The sequence below is a fragment of the Pelophylax lessonae genome (assembly GCF_965119305.1).
Source record: "Pelophylax lessonae genome assembly, chromosome: 6".
Classification (NCBI taxonomy): Eukaryota; Metazoa; Chordata; class Amphibia; order Anura; family Ranidae; genus Pelophylax; species Pelophylax lessonae.
In genome coordinates, this window is record NC_138773.1 from 72,266,534 (window position 1) to 72,288,158 (window position 21,625).

The 21,625-nt window shown below is 45.5% G+C and overlaps 1 protein-coding gene across 1 annotated transcript in view; it reads right to left on the reverse strand.

Moving 5' to 3' along the window:
• LOC309559022 (deoxyribonuclease-1-like) overlaps window positions 1–1,707 on the reverse strand; it is a 31,491-nt gene extending 29,784 nt beyond the window's left edge. The window contains exon 1 of the mRNA XM_082262132.1: window positions 1,568–1,707. The gene's annotated coding sequence lies outside the window, so the exon portion shown is untranslated. The remainder of the gene's footprint in view (window positions 1–1,567) is intronic.
• Between the last annotated feature and the right edge of the window lie 19,918 nt (window positions 1,708–21,625).

Here is a 21,625-nt window from a genome sequence, read left to right on the forward strand (position 1 = left end):
AATGGTGACAGTTGTAATATCGGTATTCTGAACAAACCACACCACGGGAGCATTAGGGGTCCCCAAGAGGTCGATTGTCTTATTAGTTCGTACAAATTGTAAAATATTGTTATATCATAAGCAGTTGATTAAATTGGCAATTTTTATTGACGCATATGACCCCTGTTATTTGATGCAAATTTTAAAACGATATCAATCCGATTCGTAAATAAACAATGCAAAAATTTGCCCCCATAGACTTCAATAGGATTAGGCTCTAAGTTTGGGTTTGCCAACTTTCCAACAAGATTCACCAAACAGTTGGCAAATCAAAACTGGGCACATTTGCTTATCACTATACAGTGCATTTGATCAAAAATGAGAGAAGAGGGACAGGGAGATTTTGTTTTCCGAATAAGGGACAGAACCCCCAAATGAGGCAAAGTTGTGACTCTTTGCTACGAAATCAGCTGTGATAAAGGGGACACTATTATTGCCCCAAAACACATTGACTATATAGTCCCACATATAAATATATCATCCATGACCAAGACTGATGTGTCTGACTTTTTCTTTTGAGGTTAGACCCTCCAACTTGGAGTTGAGCATTTACTACAGCTTTTTCGATTTTGTCTCCTGTCCTGTTGACGCCCCCCCATTCCCCCCCCCCCCTCATTTTGTATACTGGAATTCTAGGCATAGGAAGTGAAAAATATCTTCAATGGGGTCACAGGAATCAGAAATAAAAACCCAACAAAAGTTAATATTCTTCTGTACTCTATCCAAAACCAAAAAAAAAGAAAAAATAGTTAAACTGTAACTGCAGCAGCAGAAAATGTTATGATTACTGGTAATGATAGAGGGTATGATAGTGAAAATCAAATGAAATAACCATTAAAAATATTTGTCATTCATCATGTACCATATCACAATATACATATAACTACCAGCTGTCCCTGATTTCAAGGGACAATCCCTTGAAGTTTCTGTCCCAGGAGGTGTGCCAGATTTTCAGCATAGTCCAAATGCAACATTTTACATGTTTAATTAAGTTGTTTATTCTTTTTTATATTCCCTGAGCATTTCAATTAATTAAAAAAGAACAGCAGTATTTTGGTTTTAATTTAGCCTATTATAAAGTTCTCTAAATATTTCTCAAAACATGACAATACCGCTTAAAGTGTATCACCCCTTTTTCTGGCAATGGTGATATTCATTAAAGTGAGGGCAGCAAAACGATCATCTTTGTAAGTTAATATTTTGCAATTTCTTTTGTACCCAACTGGAAATTTACCAGTTTTTCTTGTTGCCATATGGGAACTGCAGACACAATGTAATGCTGTGTCTAAATGAACATTTATATGATAAAAGTAGACAGTTGTAAGCTGACCCTAGATCAAAAGCAAAATATCCTAAATTGTTTTTGTTCGTAGTTATGTGAAATCGTATGATCCCCAAATTTATTTTGCAGGTTATAAAGATAAGCTTTGGTCCTTTGCATTACCACAGATATATAATGAAGACAGATGGAAAGCATCAGTAACATACATGATAATAATATTGAAGCCAGTAGGCTCTGTATACTCACTGTTTGGTGACAGCTGAGCCTGGTACCTGGGCTGTTTCTCTTTTGTGTCAGCCAGCTGATAACTTTTCTAAAGGTATAATAGGAATTCCTTGACAGCAGGTTAAATACTACAGGTCCTCCCACATGACGGCAGGTGATCTAACCTTCAGCAATGCTGCTCCTCCCAGGATGACTTTATCCCTTTATCTCCTGTCCATCACACCTGTACTGTACAGCTCTAAGTACCGGCTGCTTCTCTAAAATAAGGCTAGACCAATAAAGATCTGAATTTAATGCCTAAAATCTCATCTAAGCTTTTCATTTTAAAGTGTTATTTTAACTCTAATATACAGAGGTAGCCCTTTTCCAAAAATTGCCTACGGAGGTTCCTAAAAAATCAACAAAATTGATTATATGCTCCTGGCAGCGAGGATCATTATTGCTTAACACTGGGACCACTTGATTACATTAAAGTGAATTGAACTGGATCATGGTTAACAACAAACGTGGGACCCATGGATTCAATTCTTGTCTGTCGCCTAGTGGGGCCTTGGTTGACCCTCTTCTACTTCTGCTTCTCCTTTATTCCCTTTCTTTTATTCTCTTTTTTTTTTTTTTTTTTAAATCTTATTCCTTATTTCTTGATGTACTTGATTTTCTTACCCAACTGCTTCTGTGGTCATATTCTCAGGTACTTAGATATTGTATGTTTCTAATGGTTCCCTCCCTAGGTCCCCTCCCTTCCCCTATTCTTCCTATTACTTTTACCAAGGAGTCATTGTTTTATATTGCACTTATATGTGTGGATGTCATAATATTCTCGTCTTCTTTAATATGATGTTGATTGGTGTAATGTGTCCTGGATTAATGATGAAGGTTGCTTTTTATCTCTTTTAATAATGGATTTTACCAGGGGGACTTCTGGTTGCCAAATTTGTGTACTATAATGCTTTTATGCTCATTTTTCCACGCACTGTACATGCAACTAATGTTAAACTTGAGCGATAATCTGAGAGAATCTTGTTTCCCTTTCCTTTGCCTTTTTATTGTTGTACATCTGTTATTTCTAATAAAAAGTTTGAAATATAAACTCTAATATGAAATGAAAGAAGCTTTCCTTATTTGCTGCTTCTTATTTAAAATCTTGACTTTCTTCCTAAATAAGCTTGTTGGCCCCAGACCTGTGCTCGACTTGGCCCCGATCTCGGTCTTGGAGGTGGTGATGGGTTCTGAATCTAAACAACTCATTTCTCATATGTATAACGCACTTCTTTTACCGGCTTCTACAGTCTTGGCCTATGCTGTTAAAACTAAATGGGAAGGGGATGTTGGGACCATAGACGATGAGGAATGGGAAGATGCTCTAGACAATTGTAAATCGGTCTCCCCGAAACTTTCGGATCGACTAACTCAATTGTTTGTCCTTCACCGGGCCTACCTGACACCAATAATGACGACTAAGTATCGTAGTGAGGCCTCCGGGCAGTGTCCCATGTGTCAGCAGGAACGAGGCACCTTTTACCATCTTCTCTGGAACTACCCGGAGGTCCAGGGCTTCTGGGGACAGGTGGTCAGGATTCTCCATGACACCATGGGTTCCCCTTTGACATTGGCCCCGAAATTTTTCTTATTAGGGATACCCCCTGATGTCAGTACAGATAAATACACCACCCTGTTTTTACATGAGACATTGTTTCTTGCCAGAAAATGTATTGCTCGACGTTGGATGAGGGACACTCCTCCTTCATTCCGGGACTGGCTCTGAGAGGTCAATACAACCCTACCCTATAAAAAACTGGTATATACCCATAGGGGATGCCCATCCAAGTACAACAAGATCTGGGACAGGTGGGTTCAGGCCCCGGAGACCAGTGGCATCTTAAGAGAATTATAGGCCCCCGGGCAATGCAGTGCACTGGGGCCCCGCCTACACAATCACCCATGAGAATAAAAATGCAAATTGTCGATAATGCAATATTTATTGGTACAGTGGTGCCAGGCTAATGACAGCTTCCAAGTTGGGTAGCTGGGTCCGGTGAACACACACACGGATTGGAGTCAGACTCGACTGTCCTGTGTTTGCCTGTTCAGACAGGCAGACAGGTAGACAGGCATTCCTGCAGTTGTGAGCTCCTCCTCCACGGCCCAAGTGGCCTGACAGTAGCATAGGGCCGGTAGGCGCTTGCCACCTGCTAAGTTTGGTGGCGGGATGCACACGGGAATAGGGACTAATGCTTGGCTGGGGCTGGGTCACTGGGTAGGTGGGGCCCCCCAGCAAGTGGGGCCCCCGGGCAACTGCCCAGCATGCCCATTCGGTAAGGTGGCCCTGCCGAAGACGTGTATCTAAACTACACACTACTTGGTGTGTGGTTTCCCCTCTTCCTGTGAGTGGTGCTGTGGCTGCTGCTGGTCAAGGACTCTATAGAGTTTCCCCATGTCTGTCATATGCTTTTGCTGTATTAGACAGTTCTTTCCATCGCAGTATCTGTTTGTTGTATTTGCTCATTTTTTTCGTGTTCACCCAGCTCTATTCTCATGACATTCTCCAAATGTACGCTTGTATATTTGTATTTGCATTTAATTCTTTTTTTTACAATAAAGACCTTGTTAATTAAAAAAAAAAAAAAAAAGCTTGTTGGAAGGGGTGGGGGGGGGGGGATTGGGGGGTAGGTGTCATGTGGTGACTGTCGCGTCCTCCATGTTTCCCTCCTCATTGGGTGCCAAGCAAGAGTCACATGAGAGGCCTACCCCAGGGTGGGTTCTTCTGGGCTATGCAAGGCACCTGTAACAGGATTATTTTCACTACATATGGGGTACTTTTACTTCTGTGCAATTTCCATCAGTGCCCTGGGACAAGGCTAAGTTTGCCATAGGGAAAACACGACCTTAAGCCGGGACTGCTTTAGAGATGAACATACATCATGTAAACTTGCAACATTACTGTTCTCCAGTTAACTCTCAGGTCCCCATGACAATGTACACCTTCTTTGTAACTTGCATTTAGGAGGGACATGGAGAACCCTGTCCACATCCACCTGTCCAGCATATCACTAATACCGCACTCCCAATAACGGTATGGGGGTCCCCCCGTGCACCTAGCGCAGACTTCATGGGTACATTTTACTTAAGTCTTCAGTAGCTGTGTACAGGCTGGAGACCTCTGCGACACGAGTCTGCTCCCATTGCTATGAGTGCCGACAACAGCTCCCTCCTGCAAGAGGCTATCCCACCTGCCACATGCACACGCCTAATGACAGGCTGCATTGATTAACTTTCATTACCCTAGGTAACCACTTGCTTGTACTCCACACTCTGTTAATTCTTACAGCGCTGTCTTCATACTTCAATGTGCCTAATGCCCCAGCCGTAGACTGTATGTGTCGGCTACTTGCATTACACCCCTTGAGTACACCCTGAGAGACCAGACGGGAACAAGGTTTCAAAGCTTTACTTGAAAAAGACATCTCAGAGTCCAACAGTATTTTTTCTACATCCCTCATCCTAACTCAGGCTATGTGCTGACACGATATACCTGCAAAAGTAGAGTCCATGCATGAACAGGGAATCCATTTGTGACATTAGACAGTGTTGTAATTTTGGGGGACGATCCACAGGTACAGAGGACCTTCTACATTACAGCAGTATCAGGTGACGTTCTTGTCCCCCTCCCGGGTGCAGCTTTCCGATCTTCTCCCTTATGGGGTTCTCTCACGAGCTCTTGGCTACCACCCCCCACTCCACTCTCTCAAAGGCTCTCAGGCCCAGGGGTTCCCTGTTCCGGACCACTGTCTCTCTTTTATAACACAGGATCATGGGTTGGACCTAGAGATAACCCACAAAACTAAAGAATTGGGAAAGGCATTAACCCTTACCCTCTGGTTTGGGGCAGCACCCAACTATCCAAAGTTGAACCCACTTACAAGCTGGTCCAAAGGTCTGTGCTCTTGGTTTCCTTCCTTGGGTGGCTTTATTGCCTTGCAGGGACTTAAGGAGCCACCATTTTGTGCATGCTCTAAGGAGAGAGACTCAGATGCTGCCGGTAGAATGCTGCCTGCATCAACATGCACAGGCAGCCAGAGAAGACCCGATAGGCTTAGCATGCACTGAGACGCTTGGAATTACAGGATTTTAGTCCTGAGGCGGTGGATTGGGGGACTTTGATTGAAACTTTGACTGACCTGAAATTCAGAAGAGTGGTGCAAAGTTAGCTGGAGGATTTCAGTCTTTCTCAACCTTTTCAACCCAGAGGAACCCCTAAAATAATTGTCAGGTCTCGAGGAACCCTTGCTAAACCAAATTCATTGGGGGTCTATGAGAAAAATGTCACTTACATTGATAGTCAACAGGAAGACCGCAACCCTTACAGTGGTGGTCAGAATGCCACCATTACAGACAGCTAAAAAGATAAAGTGGTGTTATGCTGTTAACTTTGTCAAGTGGTGTTGGCCCTGGAACTGTGCAGGCATCAGCAGATGGGAGGTCAATAAACCCGCAAGGATCAACCTCAAGAAACCCCTAGCAACCTCTGAAGAAACCCTGTGGTTCCACATAACCCTGGTTGGGAATGGCTGATCTATTCTAAACTAGCCAACACCAATCTAATTATTTATAAATAATTAAAGGTGAGCCTTTTAGTGCTATCCGAAAGTGATTGTAAAGTCTTGTTATTTTTTTTTTTTTAAATACAAACATGTTATACTTACCTCCTCTGTGCAGTTGGTTTTGCGCAGAGCAGCCCGGATCCTCCTCTTCTCGGGTCCCTCATTCCTACTCTTGGCCCCTCCCTCCTATCGAGTGCCCCAACAGCAAACAGCTTGGTATTGGGGCACCCGAACTGAGCTGCAGTGCTCCCTGTGCCCATTCAGGCATGGAGCTGCTGTTCGGCCCCGCCCCCTCTCTCTTCTTATTGGCTCACTGACTTTGACAGCCGCGGGAGCCAATGGGGCCGCGGCTGTATCTCAGCCAATCAGAAGGGAGAGTCTCTGGACGGCGGATGGACTCGTGGACATCGCTGGACAGAGAGGGGGCTCAGGTAAGTATTAGGGGTGCTGGGGGGGCTGCTACACACAGAGGCTTTTTCTAGAATGCATAGAATGCATTAAGTTAAAAAAAACTTTCCTGACTTTACAACTTCTTTAAAGCAAATTCAAAGGTTGTTTTCAAAATTTTCATAACCACAGGTTCTATTAAACCAATACTGGTGATTCCACCATTAAGGTCCTTGTTCCGGTGTGCTGCCGAAAACTCCAACCTGCCGAAATCTCCAACCACATTATTTCCAGTGAGTGTACACTGGGAATAAATGGAGATTTCGAGCACTTGGTGTTTTCACACAACACCGGCAGCCTATACACCCGAGTACATGGTATAATTAATGCAGATTCTTACTCCGCCCGCTAGTTGTCACCGCCTTGGAGGCGGCCATGTTTTTGGTTACTAGCGGGCGGTGTAAGAATCTGAACTAATTATACCATGTACTCGGGTGTATAGGCTGCCGGTGTTGTATGAAAACAACAAGTGCTCGAAATCTCCAATTATTCCCAGTGTACACTCACCGGCAATAACGTGGTTGGAGATTTTGGCAGGTTGGAGTTTTCGGCAGTACACCAGTCCTGTTATAGGGTGATACCGCTCTGTCCCTTTGAAGAAATAGATAAGTAGTAATCGCTTCTCGGCCTTTTGGCTAAGATCAAGTGTAGTATCTGTTCTTATCAGTTGGTATGGACCCTGAGGGTTAGTATCGGCAGGGGCTGAAATGAACCGGGGCGCTCCAGACGTCACTGGGGGACCGGGAAGTAGGCACTGTCAGAGAAAGCCGGATGGGTCCGTTGCCTTCTGGTTTGAATGGGTCCGCCCCTACCAGTTTGAAGGGAGCAAGAGGGCTGGTTCGTCATGGAGGCCGGTCTGTATTGCTCCTGGATGTAATTGGTGAGGAATTAGGATGGCGGTGGGAGGGCCTTTCCTCCTGGGTTGAATCTGGCCTTGCAAAAGGCTTGTCCCCAGTTGAAGGCAGGCTCACCCTAAGCTGTCCACGTTCCAAACCTCCTGGTAGGTAAGGGCTACACTCGGTCTGGCTATTGGGCCGGGGTAGAAAAAGCCCGTAGTGTATGTGCCCCTGGGGTGGCAGCCCAGGGGTGCCTTAATTCTCACTGGTGAGGGGCAGCTCGCCTTGAGTTTTTCGGCACCATGGTCACTGCACCTACACACTTTTTTAAGCACCTGCCTCTTGGGCAAGGCCTTTTGGCTTCGACCAGAGGAATTTTTATTCCGGCCGGAAGGCCTGCCTTTGTTTTTCACTTAGGCACTAATTCACCTCTCCACTTCCCCTCCCCCACCTTTTTGTTTGTGTGTGCCTTTTCTTTGTGGTTTGTCACTTTTCTATCACCTTTTTTCACTTTGCACGACTTGTAGGGTGTGGGTCCTCGGGCCCTACCTTGAGTCTTGGGAGGGGGTGGATATGGCCTTTTGGCTTGGTCCGCCCTCTCTCATGGGGTCTCCCTTCGGGGGAGCCCCACTTAGTACTCGGTGGGGGCGGTTTCGGCAGTCCCCCTGAAGAACGGGGTCAGTCTGGTTCCGGCCAGACAGACCATGAGTACCTCAAATCCCTGTCAGGAGTCTTGCGCCCCGGGGGATCGAGGTTCGGGTCCTACCTCTTCGGAGGGAAGACTATTTGTTCGCACACCCTGTGCACTTTTTGTGTTCCTCACGTTTGTGTGTGTGCACTTTTTTATGCACCGGGTGAAGTCTTTTGAGTGTGTTTCACACGCTACGGGCTTAAAAAAAAAAAAAAAATAAGTAGTAATGGAGCCCCCAAGATTATCCTAGGGGTAGTATTAGCTAATAGTATCACTGCAGTGTTTGAGCAGGGTGTCTGGATTCTAGGCTGGCAGCTTCTACACAATTAGGAACTGCATTGTTTTCTTTGGATCCATAGTTTCAGTTGATCTGAGACTGAAGCGCCATGCCAAGGGTTAATAGTCCAGAAATGTATTTATTCTGATGTAAGATCAAAAAGAAAAATTTATAAAAGGGCTGCTCTATACAGCTGCTAACATGGTCCAAAACCCCGCACAAATTGTACCATATTCCAGTCCAGTCTGTTTTTTCTAATTTTTGAGCCCTGATGAAGGGAGCAAGTTCCAGCCCCTGAAACGCATTGACTTTAATAAATTCCTCCATGTGATCTTACATTGGAATAAATTTGGATCTAGACTTTTAACTCTCGATGGAGAGCTTCAACCTCAGATTCACTTAGGTAAACACTCTCTTACCTTCTCATAGCACATCTGGTGAAGGTGGATGTGTCTCTAAAGAGCTTGCAGGAGATCAGCAGCACTGATATGTAGCAAAGGATTAAAAAAAACAGTGGTAACAGTATTTTATTTTTTTTTTTAAATGGAAATCGTTTCTTTCACTGCATCAAAGGGACGATGGACGGGGCAATGTACCATCAAATCTTGGGTGAGAACCTCCTTCCCTCAGCCAGAGCATTGAAATTGGGTTGTAGATGGGTATTCCAGCATGACAATGACCAAAAACACACAGCCAAAGCAACAAAGGAGTGGCTCAAGAAGAAGCACATTAAGGTCCTGGAGTCTCCTGACCTTAATCTCATAAAAAATATGTGGAGGGAGCTGAAGGTTCGAGTTACCAAACGTCAGCCTCAAAACCTCAATGACCTGGAGAGGAAAGACAGCAAAGAAGAGTGAGACAAAATCCCCCCTGAGATGTGTGCAAACCCGGTGGCCAACTATAAGAAACGTCTGACCTCTGTGATTGCCAACATGAGTTTTACCACCAATTACTAAGTCATGTTTTGAGAAAGGGGTCAAATACTTATTTCACTCATTAAAATGCAAATTAATTGATAACTTTTTCAAAATACTTTTTCTGGATGTTTTTGTTGTTATTCTGTCTCTCACTGTTAAAATAAACCTACCATTAAAGCGGTAGTATCCCGCTTTTTGACACTTTTACCTACAGGTAAGCCTATAATAAGGCTTACCTGTAGGTACAAATAATATCTCCTAAACCGGCATGGTTTAGGAGATATTTACAGTGCATGCAGCCGCTCTCGCGAGCGGCGCATGCGCTCTGAAGGTCCGGGGGGACCTTCAATTAAGTTGCCGGGAGCTTGCCGGAAAAATCATGCGCGGGAGTGACGTCATCGCCGAACCCGGAAGAGACTTCGAGGGATCATGGCAGCGCCCGCAGCGATGTCCGGGGGTCCGTGTCGGGGCTTCGTTCTAAGGTAAGTTACACATAATGGGCTAGTATGCGATGCATACTAGCCCATTATGCCTTTGTCTTGCAGGTTTTTTTTTTTTGTTCTAAGGGTTTACAACCGCTTTAAAATTATAGACTGATCATTTCTGTGTCAGTGGGCAAACGTACAAAATCAGCAGGCGATCAAATACTTTTTTCCGTCACTTTACATGCTTCAGGTCGGTTGCATAAGGTATTAAAGCAAGAGGATTGGTATGATAGCCAGGCAAGTAGTATCTGCAGAATGAGATAGCAGCAATGGCAGACTCCATGTTATTCTCAGGGAAGGTTTAGTTGCAGTACTAAGCTAAAATTATAGCCAAGGGATGAAAGATTGATGAAGGATGACTATGGGCCCTAATGTAACTTGTAAAATATATGACTGTTGTAAAAAGAAGAATGTGTAAACATTTATTAGTCAGCAAGCCCATCTGTAACAACCGTAAAACACACCTCACTGGGCGTACAGGGACACTGCCGCTTCATTTGATAGTTGTATTTAAAGAACAAATTTGTATATATAAGGACCAGCGCGCTATGCAATCCATAAAGCTGAAACGAGGAAGCACCAGCCTGATGTGAAGGACGGGCGTGCGCTATGCAATACACAAAGCAGCACCAGTCTAATTCGAACCTGTGCCTCTGTAAACCCGTAAAATTTAAGTGTTTATTATCCCAGCATATTATATTCCTGATATGTGCCTGATGTACCATGTACTTGTATGAGAAAGTATCCTGTTCTCTTTGTATTGCTTCCTTTGTGTGAAATCCCTGGTGTTCCTGTCAGTCCCTTTTCTCTCCTATTAGAAACTGACCACACTAAGCAGGAAAACACAGCCTGGTCAGTTCTCTAGCTATGCTGGGAACTCAGCCTGCTCTCCTCCAATGATCAGACTTGTCCTAACACGGCCCCCCCCCCCCCCCTGCACAGCCATTCCCTGAAAAGTTCAGTGAGCTGCTGCTTCTCCTCCCCCAACTCTTATGCATCTCAGAGAAGCTCATCTGCATGCTTGTCGTCCTCATCGGGGTCTCGACCTGACTGCAGTTCTTCTTCGTAACCACATTCAATGATGTCTGGCACTTTGGAGAGGTGTTCTCTTCACGTATGAATCCCGGCTTTCACTGTACAGGGCAGATGGCAGACAGCGTGTATGGTGTCATGTGGGTGTGCGGTTTGCTGATGTCAACGTTGTGGATCGAGTGGCCTATGGTGGTGGTGGGGTTATGGTACAGGCAGGCGTATGTTATGGACAATGAACACCGGTGCATTTTATTGATGGCATTTTTGAATGCACAGAGATACCGTGACGAGATCCTGAGGCCCATTGTTGTGCTATTCATCCACCATTACCTCATGTTGCAGCATGAGAATGCATGGCCCCATGTTACAAGGATCTGTACACAATTCCTGGAAGCTAAAAACATCCCAGTTCTTGCATGGCCAGCATACTCCCCGGACATGTCACCCATTGAGCATGTTTGGAATGCTCTGGATCGGCATATACGTCAGCGTGTTCCAGGTCCTGCCAATATCCAGCAACTTCGCACAGCCATTGAAGAGGAGTGGACCTACATTCCACAGGCCACAATCAACAATCTGATCAACCTATGCGAAGCAGACGTGTTGCACTGCATGACGCAAATGGTGGCCAAACCAGATACTGACTAGTTTTCGGACCCCCCCCCCAAGACATTAAAACTGCACATTTTAGAGTGGCCTTTTATTGTGGCCAGCCTAAGGCACACCTGTGCAAAAATCATGCTGTCTAATCAGTATCTTGGTATGCCACACCTGTGAGGGGAATGGATTATCTCGGCAAAGGAGAAATGCTCACTAACACAGATTTAGCCAGATTTGAGACCAATATTTGAGAGAAATAGGCCTATTGTAAACATAGAAAAAGTCTTAGATCTTTGAGTTCAGCTCATGAAAAATGGGGGGCAAAAACAAAAGTGTTGGGTTTATAATTTTGTTCAGTGTATATTTACATGAGGAACACAGACATCTGACACATCTGGAAGTGTCAAATGCGGTGGGAATGGCCGAACCGGGCATGTGAGAGGACTCAACTCACGGAGCTCCCGCACTTGATCCTACAATCTAATCCTTTTCCCCGGCTGGATTAACCTATATTGCAGAACGTTCACCATCCGGGGGTCCCCGTGATCATCCTGGTGCCTCTTGCTCCCCGCTACGTGCCCGGATACCGGAGATCCCGGAGGACTAGAGGGTGAGCCCCGCTGGCGCGGCCGACAATCTCCTGCCATCCTCCTTGAACGGTCCATCCACGAGCTCCATCCCACCCCCAAGTGTCTCCCCCGCACCCCGGGTAAAGCCTCCTGCCTGTATTGTTCGAGAGAGACTTGATTTTGTGGAGATCCGTTTTGCGGCCTAGTCGCGGGCCGAAGCCGCAGACATTCCTGAGGCCGGCGGCCGATCGCGGAGGCGCCTGGTCGTACGTGGACCGGGTGAGCTGCCGATCCTATCTTCTTTGCCTCCTCTGCCTCCTGCTTGCTCCGGACTGCCTCCTGCTGCTCCCTCCACCCTTGGAACTCTGCAGCAATATCCCAGCTCTGCGCTGCTCCTTGCCTGTGATTACAAGTGCCTTCCATACATCAGGCCGCATCTCCCTCTCCTCTCCTGCATTTCTAGCCTGACCTGCCTTGCTCAGGAGAGCCAGTGCTGTCTCACCCCCTCCTCCCCCCTGCAGAAATACCGCCATGACTCGTGGCAGCAAACCTAAAGAGGACAACACAATCTCGGCGGCGCTTCAAGATGGCGCTGGCCCATCAACCCCACAGCGTGTCCTGCGTGGCCCTGACAGACAGAAGGAGGCTGCGGTGAAGCCCAAAACGACCCGTCCCGCAGGTAAGGACGCTGCTGGGGATATATTACTTTATGCTAAGAAGCTGTCGGAACTCAGGGATCAGGAGGCTGGGGACTGTGCTCAGGCTGACAATGGGGGGCGCCCCGATGCAGTCTCGCAGGGCCTGGGGGTTGCTCCGCAGCCAATGCTGACTGACTGGGACCTGGATGCAGATGAGGGGGTGACGGAGGAGGAACAACAACCTACGCTTAGCCAAATACTTCGTGCGGTGCACAAATGTACTGCCTCTGTGAATAATGTTCAGATGCGGTTGGGGGGTCTCACTGAAGAAGTGGCTCTCCTTCGCCAAGACCTACAAAAGATCCGTGAGCGCACTACTGCTGCGGAAAGCCGTATTAGTGACCTGGAGGACCAGCTACCAGCGCTGCTCACTGAATCCAGAACGACTGCGAGGCAGGTCCAGATCAATAAAGACAAGACGGATGATATAGAAAATCATTTGGGGCGCAACAATGTGCGCATTGTGGGACTCCCGGAGAAGGTGGAGGGCAGAGAACCCACTGAGTTTGTTGAAACCTGGCTCTGTGACATCTTTGGCAGGCAATCCTTCTCGCCTCTGTTTGCGGTGGAAAGGGCCCATCGGGTCCCCACTAGAGCACTGCCGGGTAACGCTCCCAGGCCTATGCTGGCCAAGCTGCTGCACTACAGGGACAGGAAGAAGGTGCTGAGGCTGGCCAGGGAAAAGGCAGAGGTGAAGTTCAATGGGGTGCGGGTGTCTTTCTACCCGGACTTCTCTGCAGAAGTCCAAAAGCAGCGAGCAAGATTCACCGATGTTAAGCAACGTCTCCGTCGCCTTGGACTCATATATGCTATGCTATACCCAGCCCGTTTGCGGGTCACCGCGGAAGGTAGAGCGCACTTTTTTGATACTGCTGCCGACGCGGCGAGTTGGCTCGACATTCATGAACCCGCCCTCCGGAAGTGTCAAATGCAAAGAGTGGAATGAAGGTTGCAGCACTAAAATAGAGAGGAGGTTGGAAACATGGGCAGCCAGGATGGTGCAAAAAAAACGCTCTTCTATTGGAGTAATCTTTCATCAGTTTTTTTTTTTTAACTGATAGGGTCGCTCTAGGTTAAACATAGAGTAACGACTCAGAATATATGGTTACTGCATAATATGTCTATACTTTATCTTTAACTTTTTTCTTTTTTTAATAAATAGAACAACAAAAGGTGAGATTATAAGGCAACAAAGAGACATGTGCAAGTCAACATTTTTGCTTTAGGTCAGGGGTCTCCAAACTCTCTAAACAAAAGGCCAATTTACTGTCCTTCAAATTTTTTTTTTTGGGGGGGGGGGGGGGGGTAAACTGTGTCCATTTGGAGAAGAAAATGTACTGACATCAGTAGAATTAAACAATGCCCCATGATTGGTATTAGTAGTAGGAATAGTGCCCCATCGTTGGTGTCAGTCAAAGGAATACTGTCCCATTATTGGTGTCAGTGGGAGGACTAGTGCCCCATCATTGGAGTCAGTGGGAGGAATAGTGTCCCTTCATTGATGTCAGTGGGAAGAATAGTGCCCCATCATTGGAGTCAGTGGGAGGAATAGTGCCCCATCATTGGAGTCAGTGGGAGGAATAGTGCCTCATGATTTGTATCAATGGGAGGAATAGTGCCCCATCATTGGAGTCAGTGGGAGGAATGGTGCCCCATCATTGGATTCAGTGGGAGGAATGGTGCCCCATGATTTGTATCAATGGGAAGAATAATGCCCCATCATTGGAATCAGTGGGAGGAATAGTGCCTCATATTCGTGTCAATGGGAGGAATAATGTGCCATAGTCGGTGTAAATGACAGGAACCATGTCCCACTGTTGCTGACAGTGGGGAGGAACAACGCCACAAGGGCCAGATAAAAGCAATTGTCAGCTCTTAATGGAAAGGGGGGTTCTTCAGTGAACAAGAAATGTCTTGCAATGATTAGTATACAAATAGGTGGGCTAATAAAAGAGCTAGAGGGGGAAGTCTCACTAATACAATCATAAGTCATCTAGTTCCCACGTTCGGCGGGAAGCGGAGAGGGTGACTCCCACGACCCGATCACAAGCTATGCTAATTATGCTTATGGTATGGAGCTTGTGAGCCCAGGATGTGCTATTGCACACTAGAATAAAGTAAGCAGATCTTGTAATATGTGACTAGTTTATTAATATGTGACTAGTTTAATGTGACTTCTACCTGAGATGGGCGACCGTTGTGTTGCAATTATTTGGGTGGATTCAGATCTTGTCCTGTGAGTCACCCCGTCCGCTGCATAACACATTAAAGTATATAAGCAAGTATAACAAGAAACACTAAGGATGAAAAATATATAGTGAATAAAATGTGCTCTGGGAGCAGGTTGGGGGTAAGGGTCGCATAGAGCCTAGGGGATTATCCAACAGTACAGAAGATTTCTGAGTCTTTATAGAATGTTGGCTAACTTGTATAAAGAACAACCTACTCCTTCTGTGCTTTGTGATGTACACCAGTATGCTTGACTGAAAAGTATTTTATGACCTATAAAGCGTAAGGCAGACTCCCGGGGGTTTACGATGTATTTTAATTGCTGAAATGTAAAGAAAGTATGTGGCTATGGATAAATGTTACGTAATAAAGATTTTCTTCACACAGTCTAATTGCAAGCTGTCTTTGTTCAAAAATACATTTCTTTAGCAGCATCCTGATCGTGGATGTTCTATTAAAGTGGTATTAAAAACAATTTTCTTATAAAAAGTAAAGAAGAAGTTAATACAGAATTGGGGGTTATGTTCTATCCATCCCCAGAAGTACAAAGTTGCCCCCTGAAAGCGTTCCTAATCTGTGTCTTCATTTCCTCGTTTAAATTGTCTGATTTTTTTCCATTTACTGTTTATATTTTGTATGACCTTAAGCAGTGGTCTCCAAACTGTGGCCTGGGGGCTGGATGTGACCCCTTGATTGCTTTTATCTGGCCCTTGTGGCGTTATTCCTCCCCACTGTCAGCAACAGTGGGACATGGTTCCTGTCACTAACACCAATTATGGCACATTATTCCTCCCATTGACACGAATATGAGGCACTATTCCTCCCACTGATTCTAATGATGGGGCATTATTCTTCCCATTGATACAAATCATGGGGCACCATTCCTTCCACTGACTCCAATGATGGGGCACCATTCCTCCCACTGACTCCAATGATGGGGCACTATTCCTCCCATTGATACAAATCATGAGGCACTATTCCCCCCACTGACTCCAATGATGGGGCACTATTCTTCCCACTGACATGACATCAATGATGGGGCACTATTCCTCCCACTGACTCCAATGATGGGGCACTAGTCCTCCTACTGACCCCAATAATGGGACAGTATCCCTTTGACTGACACCAACGATGGGGCACTATTCCTACTACTAATACCAATCATGGGGCATTGTTTAATTCTACTGATGTCAGTACATTTTCTTCTCCAAATGGACACAGTTTACCCCCCCCCCCCAAAAAAAATTTGAAGGACAGTAAATTGGCCTTTTGTTTAGAGAGTTTGGAGACCCCTGACCTAAAGCAAAAATGTTGCCTTGCACATGTCTCTTTGTTGCCTTATAATCTCACCTTTTGTTGTTCTATTTATTAAAAAAAGAAAAAAGTTAAAGATAAAGTATAGACATATTATGCAGTAACCATATATTCTGAGTCGTTACTCTATGTTTAACCTAAAGCAGATTTAGTTCTTGTTTTCTTGTCTCCTGAGCTTGTTTTCCAGACTGACCCTGGCTTCTGTCCTTGCCTCGGCTCCGCGTTTATCCCGACTTGTGGCATCCATTGACTATGGTTATCCCTGGACTTTCCTTCTGGTTGCATTTCTGCCGGTATTGTTAATTAGAGCACTTTTCCTGCCAAGCCCCTGTGCACAGATTCACAGCCCAGGTGGCTTCCTTACCTGGTCACCTTGGACTGGGGATATCTGAAAGGGTGAGCGTACATCTCTGTGCTACAGACTCCAACCAAGGTAAACCTTGACACCCCTCTTTACTCACAGACACTACCGTTGTGAACGACAGTACAAAGCGGCTCGAACAATACTTTACAGAGAATAAATCCCCCCGATGTATCCCTGTTAGTGCAATGGGAAGCTCACAAATGTGTTATTAGGGGTGTACTAATTTCAGCCAATGCTAGACGCAAATGAGAAAGGCAAAAACGCATCACAGAACTGACCATACGTAGCCACCCACTAGAGCAAACAAACAAGCGATCGCAAGCAGCTAACACTTTACAAGGACTTCAGCTAGCCAGAGCAAATCTGCTAGAAAAACTCGGCAAAAAGATAAAACGTAACTTTATTCTAACTCAAAATTTGTTTTTGAATTTGGAAACAAATCGTGTAAGCTCTTAGCCAGGGCTCTATGAGTCAAGAAAACAGCCAAAACAATCCATTCCCTAACAGACCCTTCTGGGCTCAAATTTACTTCCAACTCTGATGTTGCCAATAAATTTGTTCGCTACCACCCACAAATATACAACCTTTCTGATACAAATCCTACCAAAAAGGACACACCCAAACTCCAAACAATCAAGGATTTTCTGAATAAGTATAGTCCTAAACCAATTTCCAATAATGAAGCACAAGACCTAGAACGACCTCTTTCAGAAGAGGAAGTCAGAACTGCGCTTAAGCAAATGAAGCCAGGGAAGTCCAGGCCTGGATGGACTACCAGTTATTTCAAAACTTTCACAAATTCTCTTATTTTCCTTAACTCCTTAGCATCTCACAAACCAACCATCTCGTGACCTGCTCACAACACATATAACGGCTATCCCCAAACCAGGAAAAGACCCCCACATTAGTTACCAATTATAGACCTATCTCGCTACTAAATGTGGATCTAAAATTTTTGCTATTACCCTAGCTAACCGCCTCATACCCCTACTACCTAAACTGATTTCCCTCGATAAGATGGGATTCATTCCAGGTAGGGAAGCAAGGGACAATACTCTTAGAGCGATCAACATCCAACACTGACTCACATCAACCCACAAACCCGGCTTTTTGCTTTCACTTGACGCAGAGAAGGCTTTGGACAGAGTGGTCTAGGACTTTATGACCAAAGCTCTCAAGGCAATAGGCCTACGGGATCGAATGCTACATTTCGTTCAAGCTCTCTATTCCACTCCCACCGCAAGAGTTAATGGCCACCTGTCAAATGCCTTCTCAATCGGCATACATAAAGGATGTTCCTTATCCCCCTAATTTTTGTCCTAACCCTTGAAAACCTGTTACGTCAAATTAGAATGAATCCAGATATTAAAGGCATCGTGATTTCAAAACAAACCCACAAATTGGCTGAATTTGCAGATGACACCGATAGGTGAGAGAGCAGGCAGGAACCCCTCACCCCCACATACCCCCTTCTCTCCTCTACCACTTACCATGAGAAGCTTGATCCCCTTCCCATCCTAGAATCCATCCTCCCCCTTTCCCCCACGTATTTTTCCCTCCCATCTACCTACCTTAAAGGCCCCCCCCCCCCCATACCCCATAATGCATGCCTTAACATTATACATCCCTCAGGAAATCTAACACATACACATCTTTACCACATACAGTCTTGCCAAAACACAACAACTTTTATCTTCTCCCTGAAGATCTTTAATTCACTTAGTGATACATAAACACCAATCCCTCACACCCCGAATATTGGTGAATATCTAGAGACTCCATCACCGTGCATCATTAGTTATTTTGTTGAGCTTCCATAGTCATATAGCTAGATTAAATTTGAATGCTTGATGTGCAAAGGTCCACTCGTTATGATTAATGTCACCACCAGATCCTCAGCGACGAGTCTTTTGTTCATCCACGTCCCACTTTGTTACTGTCTGACAAGACTAGAAAATTGCAACCAATAGCTTATTGCTTTTTTTTTTTTTTGGAAAAAACAAAAAAAAAAAAAACACAATACATGAGTGGCCAAAAAAACCCACATGTCATAATAGTAAGATATGTTTTTCCTCATTAACACCTATCTTATGACATGATATTAGGCTGATTGTAACTGTAAAGCATTATTCTGTTATCATGTGTATATCTTTGTTTATTCCTTTTGTCTATTGTAAAATTCAATAAACATTATTGAAATAAAATACATCGTAAACTTTTTTCCCTTAGGACTATGGCAGTGGGAAATCACACAATATTATAATATTTTGCTGCATTTCCTAAAACCCAAGTGAATGTTAAGTTTAAGGGCAGGTTCACACTGGTGTGATGCGGGAAACTTGAGAGTCCACGGCGGGTTCCCGCATCACACCCGACTCCCAGGCAATTCACACTGCCATATGCAAACTGCTGGGAGTGTCAATACAAAGTTAATGACACCCCCAGATTATTTCGCATATCGCAGTGCAAACTGTCAATTTGGACAGGAATTGGATCGCATGAGTATGAACACCCATGCGATCCGATTCTGGTTCGGACCAAAAAAAGGGTCCTGCGCGACTTTGGTCCGAATACAATGTGAATTCAGCCATACAATCTGTATGGCTGAATTCGCATCTCAAAGACATGTGATTTGCATAGCATGCAATGTCTTCCTTCGCACCAGTGTGAACCGGCCCTAAATCATCTAAATACATTCCAGGTATATCAAAACAAAAGGAGTGCAGAGTCTAAGGGCTCTTTCACACGGTCTGCCTCCGTAGGCGGATCCGTGCTGCTCAGCAGGGGATCGTAAACACAGATCCCCGCTGAGCAGGCAGGTGACAGCTCTCTCTCCTCTCTGTGTGCGGAGAGGAAGGTGTCAGAGCCCCATGCATCTCTATTCGGGAATCGGATGAGAGCGGACCGCCTGTCTGCTCTCATCCGATCCCATCCGATCCCATCCCCTGGACGGATGGAAAATAGGGTTTCCATCCGTCCTGATTTCACGGACAGGATCGGATGCGGTTGGCAGCGGATGTCTCCATTGACATCCACTGCCCCATAGGGCTGCATGGAGCATCCGATCAGATCCGCCTGTCAGTTTTTAGGCGGATCTGTGTGAAAGGACCCTTAGGCCCCGTTCACAGGGGGCAGATTCTGTTCCGATCAGCAGGCAAACAGCTCACAGATCCCCTGCTGATCAGAGCAGAGCAGGTGGATAACACATCCGTGTCTGAACAGTTTCTGCAGAGTGGATATGGACAGAGCCCATCCTTCTCTATAGGCAGCCAGGAGTAAATGAATGGACTCTGCTGTCCATTTACACCCAACTACCCCTGATCTGATCCAACTTTGCTTTTTTTATTTTTCTTTATTTAGTGGACTGGATCGGACCCAGAGGTAGGTGGGTGTAAATGGACGCAAGCCGGTTCACTTCCACTTGTCAATGATAATGCTTTGACCTTCTGATCAGGTCGGACTGACTGACAGGCGGATCTGATTGGATCGCCCGTGTGAAAGGGGCCTTATAGTTTGTGTTCTTTAGAAAACAGCCACCTGAGTAGAAAAGCCTGTCCCCTGCTAGCATACTACAGTGAAGGACACTTGCTCTCTGTATTGCAGCAGTGGTCTCTGCAGAGGACTGACATGCCACCTACTGAATCAAAGCTAGAAATCTCCCATCAGCAAAACACATGTCCACAGCTGTGTTTTGGACATCTGAAATCCATCCACTGCTTCCACACAAAGAGCAAGGGTTCTCCTCTACAGCAAGTTGGCAATGGATAAACTTTGCTATTCACACTTCTGCGAGTGGGCTGATCGCATGTAATTCGGAGCGCACTGCTCCTTCATTACATGCGATCGGAGGTGCGGATGCGAATTCAGCCATACACTTTGTATGGCTGAATTCGCAAAGTATCCGCACCAAACACGCACATGACCCTTTTTTCCAGCCGCATCAGGATCGGATCGCACAGTGGTTCACACTTGTGCGATCCGATCCTGTGCGAACTGTCAGATCGCACTGCGATATGCGATCAAACTGGGGGTGTCGTTAACATTTCATTGACACCACCAGCGTATCGCATATGGCAGTGTGAACTGCCAGGGGTGCTTTGCGATGCGGGAACAGGCTGCGAATCCGCAGCCTTCCCGCATCGCACAAGTGTGAACCGGGACGGAGGGTCAGTAGCATGGTGGAACCAGCATGCTACATCTATTTAATAATTTTTACCATGCATTATGAGAGCTAGTACCCTTGATGGCCAGAGACCAAATTGTTACTCTGGGCCCCACACCAGAAGGATAATGTCCTTTCTTTTGCCAGTGACACCTGTCCTGCCACTGACTACAAAGCTATTTTGAGGGAGATAGCACAGAACACTGATCTTCCTCCACCAGTTCTTTAACACATGTTACACTTTACACTTTTCTCTTGAACCCCAAGAAATTGAGGAAAACTGCTGTATACTTTGTGAGGCCTCGCACACTTGTGGTCCAGGCCCAGTCCATAGGAAAGCTCTGCTACGCAATGGACCCAAACCTGGGGTCCATGCCGCTAGACAGGTAGACCACACAGCCACCTATATAACCCTATGTCATAACCTCCATCATTCGCCACCACCGTCTTCTCTCCTGGAATGGATGCTTCTCCTTCTTTTATTTGCTTCTCTTCATTGCTCAGAAAGTTAACACTTACAGTAGGCATAAACTTCATTCCCCATTTCTATACACTGTAAGATTTCACTCATTGTACACTCCCAAGAATCAGACCATATGAATAACTTAACCAGCAATTCTGCTTACTGAGGCAAGGGCGTGTTGATACAGCTTTTCCTTCATACAGTTCACTTCATCGAGGTTATATCAGCATGACAAAGTTATTCAGTGAACAGCCGTTCTCTTTAGATTTTAGTAAACTCTTAGGACTGTATCTTTAAGGCTATGCTATGGTGTCTCATACATTTTCACTTATGTAAGTTCCCATCAACTAGTAGTTCGTTAGCAATCCTGCTTCAAGGTTCCACCAAGGGCTGT